This window comes from Sander vitreus, chromosome 18 (assembly GCF_031162955.1).
Source record: "Sander vitreus isolate 19-12246 chromosome 18, sanVit1, whole genome shotgun sequence".
Classification (NCBI taxonomy): domain Eukaryota; kingdom Metazoa; phylum Chordata; class Actinopteri; order Perciformes; family Percidae; genus Sander; species Sander vitreus.
The window spans coordinates 27,127,543-27,133,542 of NC_135872.1; positions in this window are offsets into that span (position 1 = coordinate 27,127,543).

Below are 6,000 nucleotides of genomic sequence, written 5' to 3' on the forward strand. Positions count from 1 at the left end.
CATGACACAGGCCGAATATGACAATATATATATATATATATAAATTAACTTGTTTTTTTATGTATATATATATATATATATATATACATATATATATATACATATATACATATATATATGTACATATATATATATATACATATATACATATATATATATGTACATATATATATATATATATATATATATTTATTGTTAATGAAACCAAAAAGTACATTTTCCCAGCACAAGGAGAATTCAGGGTAAATAAGATCAGCTAAGTATCGAGACAGTTTACTCCAAAGTAATTTAATATGAGGGCATTACCAAAATAAATGCACAAGAGTTTCTCTTTGATTCCCACATAATATACAGTTTACATTGTCTTTTTTGAGCTTCTGTAAATAATGGTTGGTTGGGTAAAACCTATGAAGTATCTCAAAAGAAATATCTTTGACTTTATTAGTCAGAAAAAACTTCTGCGGTAGAAACCAGGGGCCTGTTGCACAAAAGTAGAATGAAGAAATCCAGGATAACTGAAAAAGCGCAGCTTGACTTAGTGTGGTCCGCTCATCGCGGCTTAATCGGTTGCACGTTTGCCGAGCCAAGATGAGAAGGTGAAGCTAGGTCAAGCCAGGTGTAGATAGCTGGGATAAGTGCACGTCCACGGCTTTCTTAAATAGACCACGGTATCAATCACAGATTTACTGATGCAGAAATGGAGAAGACGCGTGTGGCATATGTTTCACCCGCTGAGAAGCAGCTGTTAATGGAAAATTACAAGGAGGTGAAACATATAATATGCAAAAAGGGAAATAGGCTACGGCTCTTGTTATCAGACAGAGAGAAAAAGCCCAACAGACAATAGCGGACCGACTGAATGCGTAAGGATTTAAAAAGATGTACTTACTTTTCACTCCACATTTTTACAAAGTTGTGCACTCTGTTTTAATAGCTTTTAATATGCTTGTTTTGTGTTGGTTGTATTGCTGTATCTGTTTTTATGTGCTAAATGTGCTGGTTGTACTGTAAAGTGTCTTTGAGTAGCCTGTAAATCACTATATAAATAAAATGTTTTATTATTTAGCCTACTTTGCCTTAAAAGTGAGCAGAGGGAATTCATGTTCCTCGGGACATTTACCCTAAGGACTAGGCTTAACTTCAAACCCTTATTCACAATGAGAGAATATGTTTTACAACCATATCCACAAATCTATATAAGCTATGTCTAATTCTAAATATCTTTCTACAATTAATGTTCATACAGAACAAACATGACTGGACAAAAACTAGAAAAAGAAGTAAGTGACTTCAATACACACTGTAAGCATATCTGTAAAACAATATAGCCTATTATTCATGTTTTTTTCTCACTCCCAAGCTCCAAGATGCGTGACAGCACCAAAATAAAAAGATTAAGAAGCTTTGTGGCATTCCAACACATTCTCACTCCCATCTCGTAAAATATGGACGTTTGGTCAGGTGCCATTGTCGTCGTTATTGACGCTAAAAGTCTCCTTTAGAGTCCGCTGCACGGTGTGGGAGGATCCCCCTGCAGTTAGCCTGCTCTGGAGCAGGCTAGCTGCAAAGAATAAATCTCCATGGTTACTTGGCTCGGTTTAATTCAACCTGCTTTTGTGCAACCAAATAAAAGCTAAATTCATCCAGGATAACTTGAATATCCCGGCTTAATCCCTTATCCTGGTTTTGTGCAACAGGCCCCTGCTCTAGGCTACGGCCAACAACGTAATCACGGGGGCGGTCCCTGATATTCCCAGGTGGCATGAACGCAGCATAAATTGCAGATATCCAAATTCAATTCTCCCTAAAAAAAAAATTACATTTCAAATATCCACAATGCCATTTTTTTTGTGTCCACAATTGGCATTTCAGATATCCGCAATTTGTCTCGGATTAAATAGATCAATATTAGATTGTGTGTGTGTGTGTGTGTGTGTGTGTGTGTGTGTGTGTGTGTGTGTGTGTGTGTGTGTGTGCGTGCGTGGTGTATGTGTGTTTGGATTGGATAGATTTTACATTAGTCCAAAACAAAAATAACAAAGATAAGAATTTTATTTTGAATTGTCGAACAATAAAGCCATACAGAAAGTCAAAAACACTTATTTTTAGATACAGATGCTTCAATAAATGTAATCAAGAACATAGGAAAAACATTAATTGTTTTAGAGTTATGTTAAAGTCTGGAAATGAGTTAGTGACGGGTCTATCAGTCTTGTTAGCCTAACGGTGACCTGAAGAGAGGAGCCCATTGAGAGCAGTGACTTGATCAGATTCAAGCTAATGAAGCCACTTTATGTTGAGTTTTCGCAAAGATATAAACAGAGCCGCGCACAGCAGTAACAACACATCTAAAAACACAGAAAAAGTATGACGCAGTTGACTGGGAATATTACAATATTCACTAGAAAATGCATTTCCTGCAGAAAATGCGTGTGGATGCTGAATAGCTAAAGTGCTAAAGCTAAACTGGATTAATTGCTTAAATCTGTAAGAAGAAGTTGAAGTAGTGAGGACAGTTGGAAAAGTGGGAATGGTTTTAATTGGTATGAATTTCATTGACAAGTTGAATAACACAACTAATGTAAAAAAAGATGTGGAATAATGAAATGTTTTTTTGAAAAGCTAATGCTAACTCTAAACTGGATTGCTGGTTAAAATGTGTAAGAAGAAGGTGAAGTTGTAAGAAATGTGGAAAAGTGATACTTGTTTTAATTAATATATCTTTAAAGGTCCAATGTGTGGGAATTTCTCCCATCTAGCGTTGAGCTCACATATCACAATCAACTCTCTCGCGCCACGCAGTTCAAAGTACGTAGTATGGCTACGGTAGCCTTCACGCTTCAAAAAGACGCTCTCTTGCTCTTTTCAATATCCTTTTTTTTTTCTGGGCGAAGAAGAAGACTCCTGTTCCTGAAATTAGGATTTTGAATACGTGTGGTCCTCCAATGTTTCCTTGTGGGAGTGAGAGCAAGTTATAGATAAGGGACTTAGATGATTGTTTTAAGGCTCCGTGCTCTAGCGATGACATCCCCCCACTGTAATACATGTGACTTAAGTTGCATGGTGATGTGTGGCACCTATCACATCTATCCTCCACTCCAGGAAACATTTTAGACAACAAGGTTTTAGAAAAGTGAACCCTATGAAAGACTCTGAATTGTATGAATTCCAGTCAGGCACCAAGGGGGTAAGCTTCGCTTCAGAGCTCGAACCTCCTATGGCGCCATTTTGATGTTACAAAACGATCACCCGACGTTAGCATTCCATTGACTGCCATTCATTTTGACGTCACTTTCACAGCGAATAACTTTACATCTGAAGTGTTTAAAGACTCTATTTGTCCATTGTTTATTTCTAAAGAAACACGACAATGTATAAAAGGCTCCATTACCTTGTACCTCACGTTATGGCTCTGTAGCAGACATTTTTGTAAAAATAGGCTAACGATTGTGTCATAACCACGAGACTTACTGTTGCACAGTAGAGGAATTACCGTATAGTACAGGAGAAGCTTGCAGGCAGTTTCGACTTACATTAGCTGTTTAAGTTTAATTACTAACGTTAACTAGCATTTTAGTTAGCAACAATTAGCCTGTGTCCATGTTATCTCCTTACATATACCCACACTCTCCGTCTCTGCAAGATTGGGAATGATTGAGATTTCTCTTGGCACAGCTACCAGAAGACTTCCAACTTTCAGACAGGTTGCTCACATCACATTTACGTCGTCTCTCTCAGTTGGAGACTGCGCAGTAACGCGCAGCGCTCACCAGAAAAGTGCTTCTAATATCCTTCACTGGTCTCCGTCCAGAGCAACAGGATCTGTTGGTCCATTCTTATATACTGTCTATGTCAGGCACACAGAGAGCTTGTATATGTCCCTATGATAGCCCCTTTCCTCCCTTGCTCGTGAATTTAATGCCCAGTTCTTGCTCCCACACAACCCAGTCTCACGGCAGTTCGTGAAATGGTCTCGTAATTTATTTGATTCGTGTACACAAACACGTTTATCTCGTTTTTTTCGTGATGGTCAGCACGTTTTTTAAACTAATGTATTTCAATGGAAAGCATCTTTCGTGATCACAGCATGATTCTCAATGAGAAGATGACGTAGCATTAAGAGCGACTACGGTAGCGAGTAGTATGAAAGCCCGAAAAGCTGCGTAGAGAGGTTGGTTGGGGTGGTGGATGGTTTCAAACAACACAGGACTTTCACCCAGGAGGCCGGGGAGCGTGTCCTGCGCGTCACGTTTCCTAAACCCCACCCAACTTTATTCTTTTACTAAACCCAACCGTCCTGTTATTCTTTTACTAAACCCAACCGTCCTGTTATTCTTTTACTAAACCCAACCGTCCTGTTTTTCTTTTACTAAACCCAACCGTCCTGTTATTCTTTTACTAAACCCAACCGTCCTGTTCTTCTTTTACTAAACCCAACTGTCCTGTTCTTCTTTTACTAAACCCAACCGTCCTGTTCTTCTTTTACTAAACCCAACCGTCCTGTTCTTCTTTTCCTAAACCCAACCGTGCCGTTGTTGTCCCGGGTCCCGTTATGGTTTTCCTAAACCCAACCGCCCTGTTCTTCTTTTCCCATACCCAACCCGTCCCGCTGTATACAGCTATGCAATTGTTGGTATTATAAAAAAATGTGCTGACCATCACAAAAAAAACAAGATAAATGTGTTTGTGTACACGAATCAAATTAAAGTACGTGACCATTTCACGAACTGCCGTGAGACTGTGTTGTTCCTGTAGTGTATGAACATTCTATAACTTTCTATAAACTTTGACTTAAGATTTGGTATAAGGCGATGCATGAGCTTTACCCCACTTTTATTGACAACATCTGGAAACTGTTAACATGAGCAGAGGGCCCCCCAAGACAGGAGAGTCCTTTTTTGGAGTTATGCCAGATAAAAGGCATCGATTGGTCAGTTCCCTACTCCAATCATATACTTACACATATCACGTCTTATGTTAATACAATGTACAGGATATATACTGGGTTCACACAAAGAAAAGGCAGAGCGACAATATGTGAAGATTGGGTTGGTCGCCTCTCCGAGCTCCTGCAGGAGTTTGTAAAATTTATGCTGAATCTTAGATTGTAATAAACCTGCGGAGGAGGGTCTGGCTAGTCCACACAGCAGTCTGGGATCGGAGAAAAACGTGCTCTGGTTTATTGGCATTTTTTTAAACCAATCACGTCGTCTTGGGCGGCACTAAGCGCCGTACGGAGCAACACGCCTCTGTAAAATAACATCGGGAAGGAACTTGTTTTGGTGGAACGTGTACGTTCAAAAGTTGTTTTAGTCGTGCAACAGAAAACTCAGATTGGACAGATAGTCTAGCTAGCTGTCTGGATTTACCCTGCAGAGATCTGAGAAAAGGTTAACCATAGTCCTCAGAAATGGACCGCTGTTTAAAATGCCAACACAAAGGAAGACCAAGGTAACGGATATCCGGCCTAAATGCGTGAAATCCTGCGGAATTTCTGGTGGCAATGGAGCAATCCCGTAAGTTGACCGTCAAGGATATAGACTAACCGTGAGATACAACCCTTCAGAGAGCACATCAGTAATTGAGAAATAGAAATATAGAAATAGATAGAAATAGCAGAGCAGAGCAAAGTTTCGGTGACCAGAGCAGATGTAGTAACGTCTCTCGCGAAACAATGTCTGATTATTTTAATGAAATGAGCTGGTTTGACCACTAGACCAGAACACAGGACCTTCTTCCTGTATTTACTTTCTTGCTCCCGCCCCCAGACATATCCGACCAATAAGAGGAGTGCACGTTCTTGCCTGATTTGTAATGACGCATTTTGGTACGCATGGATTTTTCCAGGTTTGAAACCAAACCAAACCAAACCAAACCGACCGAGGGCAAACCGCTCCAAGTTTACTAACTCACCAACTGATTCGGACCAAAGCAAACGAACTACATGTGTGAAAACGCCCTCAGTTTTCTTTTTTTTTGTAGTTTTCGTCCTCATGTAGT